Genomic DNA, 17,126 nt, shown 5'->3' with positions numbered 1-17,126 from the left:
AGACCTCCCTGCCCTGCAGGGTTACAGCAGGACTGACAGACAGACCTCCCTGCCCTGTCCTGCCCCTCTGTGCAGCGAGCCCCATCCCAAGGGTGCCCCAGCCGGGGCAGTGCCAAGCGCTCAGAGTTCTGGCAGGGAGCTGTGGCCTCCATCCAAGGATCAGCTTGCTGGCCAGATCCAGCAGACTGGGAGCTGTCTTAGGGACTGGTGTCATTTCTCTCCTCTTTTTCTGTATGCTGCAAGTTACAAATGCCAGCAGTGGGTCTCGTTTAGATCTCGTTTGTGACCTGATGGTTCATTGCTGCCTCTGCCTCTGCGTTCAGCTCTGAATTGCACAATGCCAGGCACATGCAGGGCAGATTTATTTTCTCCTTTCTCTTTCTATTTGCCAGCAGCGTGATAGAGCCACCAGGGGCTCTTCTCTGTTAATTTTGGGAGGTAAACAAGGGCTTCCTGCTAAGTTTTCAGAACAATATATGACAGCCATTCCTCTGATGTCTTCCAGGCTTACATGCTCGTCTGTGTCTGGAGTGAGAAAATGCCCTGATGGGTCCCAGGGCTGACCAAGAACATATTTCTCTCCTGAGAAATTAAGCTGCTGCTAATTACCTGGGCAGGGAGGAAGGCCTGGTCTGTTTCTGGGATGCACCCAAACCTGAGTTAAAGACATAACAAGGGAAGATATTCCATGGTGTAAACATTGTTGGCATGCATAATTTCTAGCTGTTCATTTGAAAAATCAGAAGTTTGAAAACTGTGAGAATATGCTAGAGAAGGGACAAAATTCCCTTTCAAAGATTCCTGAGATAAGAGTTCCTGTCTTTCAGTCAGGCTTCCACATGCCTTTGCTATAGATTATGCAGATGTGTGTGCATAGGATGTAGCTATGAATCCTTATTTACAGATGGTAAAGCAGTAACTTTATCAGATCCTCCACTGTTGTCCCTGCATAATACACAAAATTAAAAAACCTTTTGGGTTGAAAGTGACACCCCTGTGCATTGATTTTACCAGGGCTGTGAACAGCTCTTCTATCAGGTTATGTAAACTTCCCTCCATCAAGTAAAGATGCCATTTGCAAAGAGTCCAATAGCTGTTCCTGGGCATGTTTAGAACCACATTTCTAAAGATTATTTTATGTAATGGCCCTTAAAGATCATTTTACATTGAAATAGATTGAAATTAAATTCCTGTTCTTGTGTTCTGAGCAGCTTTCAATTCTGTGGTGAATGATGTCAGCTGTCATTTGACATTTCAGTGTAAGATCTGACTTACTTGTACCTCTTCATCTATTCTAATGAAAGACAGCTCATTGTAACCTACTGCTGATTAAAATATTTTTATTTCAGCCATCTGATCTTGAAGTATTGAAGCAGATTTCTAAGCATGAATTCAACTTATTCAAAGTCTGCTCACCTGTGACAGTAAAAATAGCAGGCACCTTGGTCTTTGGAGTGGGTTCCCTAAATTATTAATATTTTCCTACCTTGGTATGCAGACTGCTTCTGCATTGGGACTATGGACAGTGCTGAACACCTAAACTTTCTAATCTACTGCAAGTTGATTTCTTTTCTCCAGAAATTGTACAAAAGATGCCTCTATAAAATGCAATTGTTTTGACCAGATAAGCCAAACCCCACTAACGTAAACAGATTTAGCTGAGAATAAAGGCACAAAGCTGGGATACCACAAAGTTCCTCAACTGTTTAGATTTAAAATCTTGCTCCATACAGACTATGGCATAGAAAATTGTACTATAAGTAATTAATGAATGTTTCTTATTTAAAATATGCTCTTTATAAATGTCTTTAAATATGCCTTTTAAAAAGCAAGTTTTGCTCCCAAACCAGCATCATTCTGAAAGTGCTGTGACACTTCAGACAGGAGGTTTCATACATGTTGGGAGACATACCAGTGGCTCATCACTTTGAATTTCTGTTCAGGTTATTAGTCATAACTAATCCTACATTTTATAGAATTGTTTCCTGATTCCTTTTCAACATTGAACAATTTGATTAAGTCTAATGAATGGATCTTTTGGGGTTCTTTATAAAGGAAATAAAAAGGTGTTTTGGCAACAATCTCTTTGAAGTAAATTTATCTAGAGAAGAAAAATTTATTTGATAACTATCTACTGCAAAATTACAAATTATTATAGAATCACATAAAGTGTCTACTGTACTATTGAACTGTAATTGTCAAAAGAGAATTTCATTTAATCTTACTGGAGGGCACTTACCACTTATTTGATCTGAATTCTTTGATATTTTTATTCTAAGCACTTTGTGATTCATAATGTCATTCTTTAGTTCACATATAGCAGCCTCCAGAAGCAGAGATGGCTGAAGAATGGCAATTTCAATTTGTGACATCTTTTGTAGATTCTACTTTCTCTACTTCCATACCACTTTCCACTCACACTTTCAAACATATTTTTGGAGCAGGATTCAGTTAAAGCACCCATTTTGCAACTCAAGAGGGTCAGACATTTTATTCAGTCTCTTTTTTTTTCTTTTTCTTAGTCTGTCCCCAGAAACCTTTCCATCAAAAACTTTGAATCAATACCCTCCTTTTAAACAGGCTGGTTTAGCAAATCAGCTTATTTAGTGGAGGAAAAAAGGAAAAAAAAAGCCCTTCAAACCAGTGCAGTTCTGAAGATGTTGCAGCCAACAATGCTGCAAAATACCGAGATCATGACACTGATTAAAATAATTTAGAAGAAAACAGGTTTTGTACTGGCTGATAAATACTGATACTGCTTGAACATTGTTCAAATTGCTGTGAGATTGAGCCATGGCTCTTGGAGTCGAACATTGCTAGTTTCAGTAGATGCACTGAAACAAGGACATTCTTTTCCAAAGGTTTCTACAAATATTTCTTGGTCTGATACAAAATTCAAGGTGGAAAAGCTCAGTTAGCTTGAATATGATATCAGCAAGCTAGTCTGGAACATTTTATTCATTTTGCTGAAGAGTGGAAATAAATGGGATAAAGAAATAGCTGCTCCACAGTTGAAGTTGTTTTAGCTGTTGCCTTTTTCTCTATGCATTGTGGAAAAATATTACATAAGTCATTAAAATCCAGTGATTTATAGTTTTATGTAGCCAAGGTTGCTGCTTAAGAACTAAAACAATTAAAACCCAGCTTCTGAACCTCTTTTGAAGAGGTTGTACCTGGCAGGTTCATTTCTGTTTACTTGTTACTCCAATCTAGACATAAATTAGAACTATTTCAGCTGAAAAAAGCCTTAATCTATTTTTCCGAATGACTGGCTTGAAAACAAACACGTCAGGGGTTCTCTGTGATAACTTGTGCTGTGCAGGGGCTGCCAGGCCCCTCACCACAGGGAACTCCAGGGTAATGGGGCTTTTCTGCCTCCCCACAAGTAACAGGGAGGGAGGAAAGGCTCAGAAAAATCAGTGAAGCAGCCAGAAATGCGGCACAGACCCCGGGAATTGCAGGCAAATGGTCTGAGGCACACAGCGGTGTCACGCAAAATTCGCTGCACAGCTGGGAAAGGTGAGGCTGGGACAGGCTCAGAGAGCTCCTGGGAGCAGGGAGGGGAGAGCAGCTGGAAAGTTCCTCTGGTGAAGGGCAGAGCCAGCCCCATCTAATCCTGTTGGACATTGGGCTCTTGAAAGTCTATCTGCCAGATTCAAAGGAAAGCCAAAGCCTCATCTGCATGTTAAAAATTGTTTAACACTTGGCCCAGGAGCTGGAGGGCTGACATTGCTGCTCTGTATTTATGTGCCTGGTCTTGGTGTGCACAGATTGAAGGAAAAGAAGCAAAGCCCTTCCAGGAGAGGGGATTTGGTGTCTGCAGCAATCCCTCATGGCCCATTGCATCCTCTATCACTGTGCTGGGGAGAGAGGTTACTCTAATATTGCTGCTACTAATGTTGAGATTAAAATATTGGATGGGGACTGAAAAATTTGGAGCTCATTTTCTGGCTCTGTCAAAAAGCAGTCTAGAGGAGTTAGTTAAATCATTTAATCTCTGCGCCTCACATCCTTATCATCTGACAATTTTGTATCTCACAGGGCTGTTATGAAGTGCAGTACATTAATGTGAGTCATTTCCATTCTGCAATGATGGTTTCCATGTACTTGGGGAGATTGAGGCTCTCTATTTGCATGAAAGGAGATATTTGCTCATGAAGTGTTAGTCACAAAGCAGCAGCAAGGCAAAAATGCCTGTCATCCACCAAGCTGTGACTAATGTTGTTTCCACATCTGTATCTACAGCAATTCAGGTGGAAATGATTTTCCATTTAAAATGCATTGATTTTTATTTGTTGCAATAAGCTCAGGCAGACAGACCCTTTGATACCAGAGCAAGGACTCAGACAGACAGGTCTGTCTGGGCATGTTTGTTCAGCTCAAGTGGGAATGAAATCACAAAACCCACAAAATATTATCTAAATGTGACCATTAGGGGAGAGAAGAAGTGCATTTGATCTTTAAAGATACTTTTAAATGGCTGTATTCTAAGGTCCTGAGAAATTTGTTTTGAAGGCGGCTCCTCCTGAATATGGTAACTGAACTTGTCATTTGTTTGAAAAACCTGCCCTGGAGTCCTTGATATCAGAAATATGCTGAATATTTGGCACTAGCTTGTAAACACATTTTGTAAGAGAGTTCATAACATTAAAAAAATGTATTTTGAATTGAGCAACCTTGAAATCTCTTGATCTTGGGAGAAAAGCTCATTCCATGGCTCCTCTGGCTGTCGCTGTGTGTGGAGCTGCAGCCACAGCCAGGAACTGAGGCACTGCTGGGTGCTGGGGCTGCACAGCTGCCTGCAGATGTTGCTGAGGGCATCCTGCAGCCCCAGCCCCACATTCACCCCAAGCCCTGCAGCATCCTCAGCCCCAGCAGCAGCCCTGGGAGTCACTGTGGCTCTGGTAGAGACCCTGCACTCAAAAACCCATCTGTAATCAAGACAACACAATATCTGACAATGACCTGTGAGAAAAAACAGGTGCAGTTTGTTTTGAACAGCAAAGAGCAAACTGAGAAGGAACTGTTTAGTGGAGGTTAATACCATGCTGCAAAGAACATTAATAAAGGAAAATAAGAAACAGGCTATGCAGCAATTTCTGACCAAAATAGAATAACCTCCAAAACAAATACTCTTCTCTTACTTCATTCTCAAGCTTAGCGCTCCTGTAGTGTAATAATTACTTTGATGATTTCTGAAGGGGATTCTATTTTTCTCTGAAAATGTTTACAGCCAGCCCCATCAGATCTAATTATTCCTGGCTTTTTCTTCAGCCGTTTTTCAAAGAGATTGAGTACAACAGCATTTATCTTTTCAAGAGAGGAAGAAAGGAGATAAAAATTGTGAGGTAGCAATCTTCCTGGAATATGGGCTTTTACATTTCCAGATAAATGAATATATTTAACTAGGCCATAATGAGTAATAAGTAAAACCTTCTACTTCATTGCATTGAAATAGATCATGTTGGCTTCTTATTATCATTCATTATTTATTTTAATTAGTCTTAATTGCCATGACACTTCTCATTTTAGTAGATACTGAGATGATTAAGAAGAAAACTTTCCCAGAGCCATATTTGTAGAGCACTGATGGCCCTGCCATGACCAGCATTGGCTCCAGCACCAAGTTGTGGCTGCAGCTGTGCTGAACCTTCAGCCTCTGCCAAACCAACATCCAAACTGCCTTCCCTTCAGGGCCAGGAGAGCCAGTGCAGAGAGAACCTGGAGGGGGTTAGAATATAAGAAAATAAAGATAGATAGTGTAGTAAGGAATCTTTCTTGAGTAATCTTAAACTCCCTAAGAAGTTGCAGCTGGGCAAATTATCAAAGATTAGGAGTAGGCCTGACTTTACCAGGCCACAGCTGTAAGCAATGAGAAGCAGAGTGCTATAAAAGAGTGGGGTGGCTGGGTGAGAAGGGAACTGGAGTCAGTGGCTGCTTTGGGAAGAGGAAAGAGTCAGTGCTGTGAGGAGCTGCCCATGAGAAACACCAAGAAGGTATGGAACTGTTGTGATAAGGAGACAGCAGTATGGAACCCCTGCAATAAGATGACACCAATAACCCTTCCCTAACACTGGTCCAAGGTGTTTATGAATCCTGGGACACTGCATTTAAGGGCCCTGTTCAGTGAGGGGAGTGGCAGCTGAAGTGTGGAGTCCTATCCTGGTTGGATAAATGATGGTTTGGCTCAGTAGCATATACAGACAGCATCAACCTGAGGCTGTGGCAAACAGGACACTGGAAAAGGGACACCTGGCCAGGTCATGGGAGTCAATAAGTTCATAGAACTATCCTATATGTGGTCAGGTTTCTGACTTTTGCTCTCAGTTTGTTCAGCACATGTCGCATGTAAGGTCACGCTCCAAGTTTGTGTTTGTGGTTGGACCCTTGCCCTCAGAAGACCCCTTTACCTTGTGGTGTTTGCCATGCCCCTGGGTCTTCAGATCTTGTCCCTTAACTGTGCAGTTTCTATGTTTGTTAGTTTGCTATTAAAGTCTTCATTTTTTGGGCAAGACCATCATTCCCATTCCTTATTTTGCCTGTTCCCCCTGGCCAAGCCAAAGAAGCGATGGCCGTGATAATGAACAACCTTGGCAGCTCCTCTGCTGGGCCCTCTCACCCCAGGGAATGGCAGGGTGAGCCTCACTGTGTGCAGCAGTGCCAGGGGACAGCAGTCAGGTGCAGCCTGAATGGAGAAGCTCTTTAGTGTAAGCAGCAGCTGTGGTGTTGCTCAGGAGCTGGCACCATTTGTGCCATGGTGTGGGAGGCACACTCCGTGCCCTGGTGAGGTCTGAGCCCATCTTGTGCACCTTTGCAGAGCACCAGGGACACAAAAATTTCCTTTCTCTGCAGCTCTGGTGACAGCCCCAAGTGTTTGTCCCCTCCTCTGACCTCAGGGACCAGCAGGAGGATGCAGCATGTCTGGAGCAGCACAACAAATTAGGTTAGACATAAGTAAAAAATTCTTCACTGAAAAGGTGATTGGGCACTGGAACTGTGTGCCCAGGGAAGGGTGGAGTCACTGTCCCTGGATGTGTTTAATCAAAGCCTGGACAGGACACTGGTGCCAGGGTTTAGGTGATGATGAGGAGGTGTTAGGTCATAGGTTGGATGATCTCAAAAGGTTTTTTTGATGATCTCAAAAGGTTTTTTGCAACCCAGTTGTTGTGATGCTGTGGAAATGCAGATTTTTGTTCAGTAGAGCCCCAGGCAGGGCAAGGAGACACCTGGCAGTGAAGGAACAGAGAGAGGGCATCAGCCATGGCCAGAGCAGCCTGGGACTCCCAGGCTGGAGCCTGCTGATGCTGCAGGGAAAGTGAGGCAGCAGCTGCTCCCCTGCCAGAATGTTCCAGCCTGGCTCTGCCTGCTGGCTGCATCCCTTGGGACCAGCTGCTGCACATGGACCTGGAGGAGCTCCTTTGTAAGGAAAAATAGCAACACAAACCCATTTTTATGGGCTATGAATATATGATTGGTGTGATAAGCCAAAAGGATTCACTGTATCACACAATTGCAGAAATTCTCAGATCTGAGTTTTGGTGGGAACATTCTGTGAAATGTTTGGTGTTAAAATTCTGTGGGGTTTTGTGGATGTTTTGCTGAGAGTTCTTTAAAATTGTAACCATTAGTAAGAATGTTGTGACTGGTGGGGAAATCTATGGCCAGGAGGAGAGTTAGTCACCCTTAAAATGACTTATTTCAGCCACATAAATATCCTTTCTAGGATTACAGGTATTTGTGTCATTGCACAGTAACATTTGTATTGTAACTATGTATCATTATTTATCTACAGTCATTATTTATCTACTATCATTATTTATCTACTGTTAAATTAATTTGGCAGTGTTAAAGCAGACAGAAAACAACTAATAACTGCTATTTATAAAAATATGCAATCAGCAGTGCAATAATTCCCTGCTAAGTTAGTTCACTCAAATATATTAGATTTTCACTGTTAAAAAACAAGTCTCCTGTGATCAAAAGGAAGGTAAGACTTGTACTAGTAGCAATTTACTACTAGCTTTACTTCATCAAAGCTGAAAAAAAAATCCTGAAATGCATTTTCATTGCAATTCAGTCTTTTCAAAGGGAGACAACATTGTTTTGTTACCACTTTTTCTCTCATTATAGATAAAGAAAATATTTGTAAACCTATGTTGTTACTTTTCTAATTGCCCTCACAGCATGAAGCATGATTGTAATTTCTATATTTTTGTTATGTCCCGACCTGGATCCTCTGGCGTTTCATTGATCTAATCACAGAAGTCATGTGCTGACAGTTCAGCTCTTTACCCTCGCAACTCCCATCTCATTCCTTGTCCTTATTCAAAAAGAAATCTGAAACAAACAGAATTTCAGTTTTGCTATTCCCTGGACCCTGCTGGGGCTGGGCAGAGCTGCACCCAGGGCTGCTGGAAGCTCCCTCGGGCATCAAACCCTGGTTCACACTGTGCCCTGCATTTCCCAGCAATTTTTTACAATACTTTTACTGACTCTGAAACACAATGCTTCTTTAAAGAAAACTCCACAAGATTTAATCATAGTATTAATATTGAGGGGTTTTTCTCTCTGAGCAGTGCCTTGCTGTGCTCAGCAAAGCTCCTGCTGAAGCCCATGGATGTGCTGTGGAGGTTTCAGCACCTGATTTCCTCCTGCTTTGGCTCTGGGGCTGTTTTCAGCCCACTGGAGCTCCTGGGAGCCTGTAACAGGTCCCTGCCTGTGCCCGGAGGGGCAGGGGCTGTCCTGGGGTGGGAGCAGCTCTGCTGCAGGTCCCATCCCCAGCCAGAGTCTGTTCACTTTGCTTTGCTCAGGTTCTCTGAGCTGCCAAGCTCCCAATGTCCCTCCAACCCTCTCCTCCAGGAGAGCAGGATGGGGGACTATCAGTGCCAGCTGAGTTCTTAGAGGGGCCATGTGAGCTTTGGGCTGAGGGAACCTTGTACCCCTATCTACCAGGGAAATAACATTTTAAACACACAGAAATGCATCCAGCTATTTCAGCACAGGGAAAATATTGATATTACTGAGAACATTATACAACACTTCCTTTAGTCCAAGGGAAATTTTTCTAGAAACTTGGGTAAACCATCCTTGGCAAAAGCCGTGTACTTTAGCTGGGAGCTGGGCAAGCTGATCTAATAGATCTTTTCCATTTCTCAGCTCTAAAACCCAGTGCAGTCAAATTTTTTTTTTTTTTTTTTTTTTTTTTTTTTTTTTTTTTGTGTCAGTGATCAGTGGAGCATATCTCTGTGTGCTGGAAAAGAGATTGGCTATAACCATCTTGTACTTGCTTTGACATGTGCTTTGTCTTCTTATAAAAAACAAACTTTAAAAATTCATAGTTAATGAGGCCTCAGATTCTTATAAGCAGTTTAATCAGGCTGTGCCAGTAGAAGGCACGTGGTTCAACACAGTCTCTTCTAAGCAAGGGCATGACTTCCTACTTTTAAAGCATGATATCTTTTGCTTTTGGGTCTCTGAGTCTTGACTTACACTTAATCTTTCAATTAACTTCCCTTCAGACGTGAATTTTGTCAATGCTCATTTCTCCCACACAAAAATCTGCTTACATTATGTGATGTTCTCTTCAGATCTTCTCTATTCTGCATGGCATTTCCCACCCCCTTTTTTATTTTTCATTCTCTCTGCTGGAAGGAAAAATTGTTTTTAACAGTGCCTGAATCTTTGTCTGTGTCCTTCACTCGTGTCCCCAGGACAGCAAATCCCCCTGAGCCCCTCTGCTGCCCTGGGAGCTCTCAGCTCCAGCAGGGACAGGAGGAGCATGGGCAGCCCAGGGCAGGCACCTCTGGGTTCAATTCAGAGAATGGAGAGGGAATAAAGAAGAGAAGAAACAAGTGAGGAAATTAATGCACCTGTTGAACGAAGATCTCAAACCAGCTCAGTGTGTTCTCTCACATATCCCTGGGTTGTTCCTCAGTTCCTGGATTCACTCCCAGGTGTGCAGGGCCTTGGTGGGGCTGTGCCTCATCCCTCCTGTGGCTGGAACAGCTTTGGACTCAGCTCTTTTCTGTATTTCATTTTGGGAAGAGCCCCTGTTGGCAGGTTGAACACACTGCTTTCAAGGAGCTCCTAGTTCAGAAGGGTTTTTGTGAATTTCTGCAGCTTTCAGCAGCCATAAAGAGAACTGCTCTCCCTCCTTGAACACGGCTGTACTTTTTTCAGAGCTGGGTTTTGATGCCCACTTTTATTTGTCCTTTGAGCTTTGTCACTGAGTAGAGTCACTCACAGTTGGAGAACATCAAAGGATGTTCTGGGTGGTTTTACAGGTCACATTTAAGCATATAAATAGCTTTGAAGTTTGTGCTTTGTTGGAAGAAAATGCTTGGTTGGTTGTTGTTTCATCAGCTCTTAATTACAGAAACTGACTCTGACCATTAATGAAATTTCAAACAAAAGTAATGTGGTCTTTGCTTCAAAGGGAGTTTCACACACAGAGTGGGTGGCCAGGGGACAAGGACTAATACAAGGACACAGGAGACTGAGGACTTCTCCTTTTTTCAACTTATTCTGGCTCAAACATCTCCTTTTATACCAACACATTCAGAATCTTGAGATCTGGTCTATAGTAAGTTAAAATGGGTCCCTTTAACCGACTCTTTGAGGAGACAGGATTTCTGCTGGTGTGCTGCTGTAGGAATTTCCCAAATTAATGATCTGGGCAAACTTCAGAGTAGGTTTGCCGTGTGAATGCAGGGAACCTGTCTGTTCACTGACCTCACTCCAGAGACAAGGAAAGATAAAAGTTTTATTATCCCTCCCTGATGGTGTCCCAGGAGACTCACTCTGAGTCTTGTTTTCACAACAACATTCAGGTATGAGCTTTGACCTAAAAACTAAAAATCTGTCTCAAAGTCACAGGGGAATGCACCAACAACAACTGGCACATTTCTACCCTAATTGTTCCTTTTCCAAGCAGGGTGAATATAGCAAATTCTGCTTTCAGGCAGGCTGCTATTGAGGGGGACCTCCCTGCACAGAATAATTCATCCAAATTAGCCACTGCATCTGGTTTCAGTCACACAGCTCTCCATCACTGCTTTACGGATTAGGAGATCTCATCTAAGATTTAACACATTGATTCAATTACTTCAACTTGTGCTTCAAACACCATCAAAGTGTTGATTCTTTTCCCTTAATTCTTTTGAAAGGCTAATTCAGACTGACTCATTAACTAGAGAAGACTGCAAATTTGGATAATGCGTTTAAGTGGAGAAGCTTGATCCATCTTGATTAAAAGATTTTTTGTAGCTAATGCTTAACCTCTGAAGTTCATAAACTGAGCTACAGTTAATGAGTGTGTTTCATTCTCAAATGTTTAAGCATCCTCCCACTTCTTTTTGCCCCAAAATCAAAAGGAGACATTTTGTGAGCTGAGAAATGCAATGTTTATGCTAATTCAATATCATAATTATTTCACAGGCGCTGAAATACCTATGTGCAATCAGTTACATAAATGCCACGAATAAATACACCAGCATACGGTTTTGCTTTGCTGAGTAAATCAGTTCATTAAAAGGATAAATTATTATATTGCCTAATTAGCCATCATCCAGGAAGGACATTTCCATGAAGAGCCAGCTGGGCAAAAACTGCCCTGGATCACTTGTTCTGAAAAGGCACTGCAGGAAAAAGTGATTAGCAAACATTTCTGATACATTTCCTTGTATTTGGAATAGGCAGGGATGTGGAAAAAAACAAACTTAGTGCATGACTTTGAGGCATGGAAGGGGATCCTTCTGGCTTCCTGCATCACCAGCATCAATTAAAGAATATTTGCATAAAACCAAATAGTTTTGGGGGCTGTATTCTAGTCCACAAACACGAGGTCAAACAGCTTCTGAACCTGATCTCTGGTATTAGGAAAGTTAGTGATTGTGCTTGACTACAACAAAAAGGGATTACTATGTACAGTGGAGTGCATCTAATAAGATGAATTTTGTGGAGTTCTTTTTACACCAAAATACTTGTTTACTGTAAAACAGCAGTTTACTGTAAAATAAGCATCTGACTGTTCTGATCACAGGAGATGTGGGCAGCCAAATTGAGTGAAAAACTTCTCAAGTAATGTTGAAAATTTTGCCTGTGCAGGAGATGTTTGCAAACTCAAGAAAGTCATCTTCTGACAGAAGGAAAATGAAAGTGGGCCATAGGCCAAGAGCTTGCAGGGAATAACTCCCAGCAGCACATGGCAGGGCACCAGAAACCGGAGATTTTCTCCTCCCTGGAAATCCCACAAGAGTTTTGAACACACCATTCACACTGCTGACCCGGGCACCAGGAGCAGGAACCCTCTGCTCTCCAACCTTGCCAAGTCAGCAGAGGGAGACCCAGAGCTGCCAAGGGATTTGCTCTGACCTGGTGGGGCCCTCTGAAAGCCTTTTTCTCTGCTGAACACTGCTGTAGCTGTAGTGGAAATGCAGGTTTCTCTGTGGCCCTAAGACTGCTAAATGTGTTTTTGTGAGTGTGATTGTGTGTTGGGCACAGCAGCAATGCCCTCGTGGTGTTTGGGGGGCACAGAGCACCTCCAGAGGGAGCTGACCCAGTGCTCACACACTGAAAGGGATGTGAGCTCTGTCTGCCACTGGAGCAGCTGTCATAATGTCCTTTTGTAATAGGAAAGATCTGACCAATGAAGCAAGCAATATGTTTCTTGTTCACAAACAATATCCACTCTCTGGCATGGATGCTTTGGTCCAGAAATTTTATATCTCAACAGTTAATGCCTGAAAGAAAACAATATCCCTCCAATGCGAGTCTGGGAAATGAAACTGTGTGAGGGAACTTGTGTTTAGACAGTTTTGTTTGCTCCTCAGTGCGTATAATTAAGTTTGAATACTTCATTTTCAGGCTACATTGCAGTTATCTTAAAAGTCATTTACAGGTTGCAAGTCCTTTCATCCCAGAGAAGAGGCTTAAATGCGAGTTCTGTTTTCTTTCCCTTGACTTCAGGAAGCAGAGGTTCAAGCAGTCCATGTGTAAGTGTCTGCCATTAAAATAAAAGGGAGGTGACACCTGCCTGCTCATCTGGAAACGGAGACTTGGGGTCACCAGCTTGCATGGCAGGGATGTCAGGCTCTCCTAGGGCACCTCCCTGGCAATCCCTGTTCTGGCCTTTGGGAGTTCCTCCCTTAGTTCCCAGCATTTTGCCCAGCTCTCCAAAAACAGAGTATCCCTAAATTGCAGCTGATGTAAATCACAGAGCATCAGTGATTTCCATGAAAGCTGAGGGCAGGGTGTGGCTGTGGAATGCAATATGGCATTGACAGAGCCATCCAGAGCTGTGTCCTGCCCTGTGAGGGGGATTCAGTGCAGGTGACAGCCCCAGGACAGCAGAACTTTGCTCATAGACTGTTCTGCCACAGGAAAAGAAGCTGATGTTCATGCAGGGGATAAATCTCTGTGCCAGGCAGATGAAAAATTCCTCCCTGCCTTGCTTCTCATGCTGCAGCTCAGAGAGGTGAGGTGACAGTGCAAAGATGTACGAGACACAGAGCTGCTGCTCCGGTCCCCAGCCACCCCATCTCATTCAGGGCTTTTTTTGACAAAGTAGGTTACTAGATCTGTGTATAATGAGGGCATGGATTGTGCTGCTGTCCCAGTGCTCAGCTCGGGCCCAGTGCTGTGTCCCTGCTGAGGGGGACATGGCCCTGCTGTGGCACTGGAGCTCCCAGGGGCCACTCACTGGGCAAGGACAGGCCCTGCCTGACCCTGCCCCTCCACAGTGCTGTGCACAGGCCAGGAGGTTCCTGCCAGGGCACCTACATGCTCCTCTAGGCCTGAAAGCTGAATCCCAGAGCCTTGGAATGGGCTGGGTTGGAGGGGACCCTAAAGCCCATCTCATTCCATCCCCTTCCACTGTCCCGGGTTGCTCCAAACCCCATCTGGCCTGGCCATGGGCTCTTCCAGAGATGAGGCAGCCACAGCTTCTCTGGGCACCCTCTGGTGCCAGGGCCTCACCACCTTTACATTAAAGAATTTCCTCTCAATATCCAGCCTAAACCTGTCCTACCCTTCATATGGTACTTAGTCTAGTGCTATAGTCTGGTGTTAGGGCATAGTTTGGACTTGATGATCTTAGGGGTCTCTTCCAACCTCATTATTCTGTGATTTGTTTGTGTGTCCTGATACGAACTCATAATTACGTACACATGCACTACAAATGTACTTACCCCTGAAACATCACTAGAGAGGTGAGGCTTTCACACTTTAATCAAAGTTTTTTTGCTTATTATGATATAGGACATCCCCCAGGGGTCTGTGGAGAATTTTACATATTCATGGCATAATTGTCTCTCCAGCAAATTGTTTCCTGTCTGAAAGATAAGACAAAAAATATAGAATGAGAACAGTGATAATCTGAGTGCAGGACTTGCCCAAAGATTTGCTCTGATTTCCAGATTCCAGTGTGCAGATGCTGTTCATGGGATCTCATTGCTGGAAGCCCCAGCAGTGGCAGCACTGGCTGGAAAGCAGAGACAGCTCTGCACAGCTCCTGCCACCCCCAGGGCACTGCACAGCCCCCAGGGCAGGCTGGTGCTGCAGGGGACACGGCTGGAGGCAAACCTGCCAGCAGAGCTCCCCTTTCTTCTTTGCATCTTATTTTAGCTCTTCATTTGAGCAGCAATAACTCCTATTGCTCTTTATTGCTTTGAGGAGAGTTGTATCCCATCTCCAGGCTGGGCAGCACCCTGGGGAAAGCAGCTTTCCTCCACCAGCCATGGCACTGCCTCTCAGATGTGGCACCTCTCATGGGGGAGCCTTTACAGAGCAAGGTTGGCACTGCAGAGGGAGGGGAAATGTGGAGGGTGCTGGCAGGGCACTCAGGGCACTCTGCTGCAGGGCTCAGGCTTTGGTTGCAAAGATTTGGAAGATGCTCTAAAGTCATTTTCCAAAACTAATACTTAGAAAAGGATTACAAGGCAGCCTGTGCTTCTGGCAAGCAATGGTTTTGTAGTGGTTTCCAAGGCACAGCAAGACAGTTTTTTCCCCTGGAATGCCACTTTTAACCATGGAGTTGGGGGAAAAGGATTACTCTAGTGACTCTGACAGACCTCATCTCTGCTGGGCTCTGCCTGCCTGTACCTCATGCACACTGCTGGGCTTGATCCAGATTGAAAACCTCCAGCTGTGCTGTTCACACAGACATGTTAAGCTAGGATCAGTTATTTTCCCCTCCACATGCTACAAATACCTTTAAATATGTCTTCTGAATCTGCAGGGTGAGCATCCTGGAGATTTGACTTCACTTACTGCTAGGGGCATCCACGTTGCACAGTGACTCTGCAGAAGCAATCTGGGGTTATCTGTCATCTCTGGCCCTTCTGCAGCTCACATTCACCAGGTATTTGTATCCCCAAGCCAGCAACTGGAGGTAGAGGTAGGTTTCTTCAGCATCAGCATGAGGAAAGGGGACAGAATCTGATCTTGTGCAGACCAGTCGTGCTGAATTTGGATGCTTAGAGACAGGTCTGAATTGTGATGACTTGCTTGAACAGGACTCTCCACAAGTCCCTTGGAGGAACAGGATTAGTACTTGGCCAAAAGGCATGTGAAACTGGCTTTTCTCTAATTTTCCAGATTCTTCTCTATGTTTTGTGCCATCTACATACCAAATTTTTACTCAGTCTGTAGGTTTGGGAGCTACTTGAGTGGAGTTTAGAAAAATGTGAAGGGCTTAATTATATCCTCATTCAATTTGGTGGGAGTTTTGCCATTGATTTAAGTGGGAACAGAGCTGTGAAAAAGGATTTGCATGCATTGATTAAGAGTGCTGCAAGGGAAGGTCGAATGGGTGAACTTGGAGAAGAAGGAAAGTTCAATGTCCAACCAATCATGGCATTCCCATCCCTTTGAGATTAGATTTCTCCTTTATCATAGAAATAGGGTTTGTTTTGGATCTACAAATATTGATGAGGATTTTTGGCTTCAGGAGTGTGTGATTAGTTTTGAATCCATAAATATAAATGAGAATTTTTGGCTTAATTGTGGGAATTCTTTGGCTTTGCATCTCATTGGTGGTTTCCTTTTCATCTGGCAACATAATCCCTGACCTTGTTTTACAATAGTAACACTTTAAAATATACCTGTCAATATCCACATGGCTAAAGGTCAAGGTCACTTAGGGCTGTGAGATTTCCTGCTGTGAAGGATGCAGTGAGAGATAGAGATTGGAGTCATTAGGCACAGAACAAGGAACCAGAGCTGCCAAGCTCACAGAGCTCAGTGTGGCACATGGGCCACGTGCTTTGCCAATAATCCTGGCCCAGCACTCCCAGCTCACTCTGCCATCCCAGGAAATGTGAAATTCCTGCTCGTTTTGTCCTCCCCATCACTTCTGCCATGTCCTGTGACCACTGAGAGGCAATCCCAGATTGGCTTCCACTCTGAAACCAGCAGGCTGTGGGATGTGTGATGTGTTAAGATTCCCTCAAAATCTGCTCAGAGGCACTTGGGCAGATCTCAGTGGCTGATGTGGGGATTTCAGGAGGGAATGGGGTGATGGATCACAGCTGTGTTGGCTCCTCTCATGCAGGTGGGTGCCCCCACACTGACTGTGTGCCAGGAGCCATCCTGCAGCACTCCCTGGCCCTAGGGCATGGCTCTTAATTTTGAAACTGCTGGGTAGGAGATGACTGGGTCTGCAACCAGTGAAACTTGACTTCTCCAAGTCCTTTAGCTCAAACAAACCAAGGTGAGAGAGCAGCTAGAGAGGAAAGGATGAGCATGATGGCACCAGAGAGCAGCAGTGAAGCTCCTGAGGCAGAGGAGCTCCTCTCCCTTCAGGAACACACCTGAGCCAGGCAGCAGAGTCCTGCAGCCCCTGAACAGGGAGCCTCCACAGGCAGGGCTCCATGGATAAACTGATTTAAATATGTTCATTACCTACTTATTTATGGATGAATATTCTGGGAATCCTGAAGCACCGCCAGCCCTTTGCCAAGCTTTTGGGAAGCACGTGCACTGCTGGAGAGAGCCTGCTGTGCTGGCTGACTCCTTCTTCCACTTCTTCTTCCAAGGGATCAGGCATACAGTGTTTATTCCTCACTGATCTCTCTTGGCAATTCCAGCTTTGTTTGGTCTGGCTTTTCTCCTAGCCTTGTCAGTAGTCC

The 17,126-nt window shown here is 44.1% G+C and overlaps 2 long non-coding RNA genes across 2 annotated transcripts in view; one reads left to right on the top strand and one right to left on the bottom strand.

Annotated features, from left to right (window-relative positions):
- Positions 1-17,126, top strand: part of LOC134426412 (uncharacterized) — a 205,823-nt gene that overhangs the window by 154,302 nt on the left and 34,395 nt on the right. The window lies entirely within an intron of this gene.
- LOC134426411 (uncharacterized) overlaps positions 5,524-17,126 on the bottom strand; it is a 58,587-nt gene continuing 46,984 nt past the window's right edge. Inside the window, exons 3-4 of the long non-coding RNA XR_010029980.1 lie at positions 14,187-14,330; positions 5,524-5,721 (exon numbers count right to left, since the gene is read on the bottom strand). This is a non-coding gene — a long non-coding RNA (uncharacterized LOC134426411). The remainder of the gene's footprint in view (positions 5,722-14,186; positions 14,331-17,126) is intronic.

This window comes from Melospiza melodia, chromosome 18 (assembly GCF_035770615.1).
Source record: "Melospiza melodia melodia isolate bMelMel2 chromosome 18, bMelMel2.pri, whole genome shotgun sequence".
In the NCBI taxonomy this organism is placed as follows: domain Eukaryota; kingdom Metazoa; phylum Chordata; class Aves; order Passeriformes; family Passerellidae; genus Melospiza; species Melospiza melodia.
The sequence above is the reverse complement of the archived record's forward strand: the minus strand, read 5'-3'. Positions and strand labels throughout refer to the sequence as shown.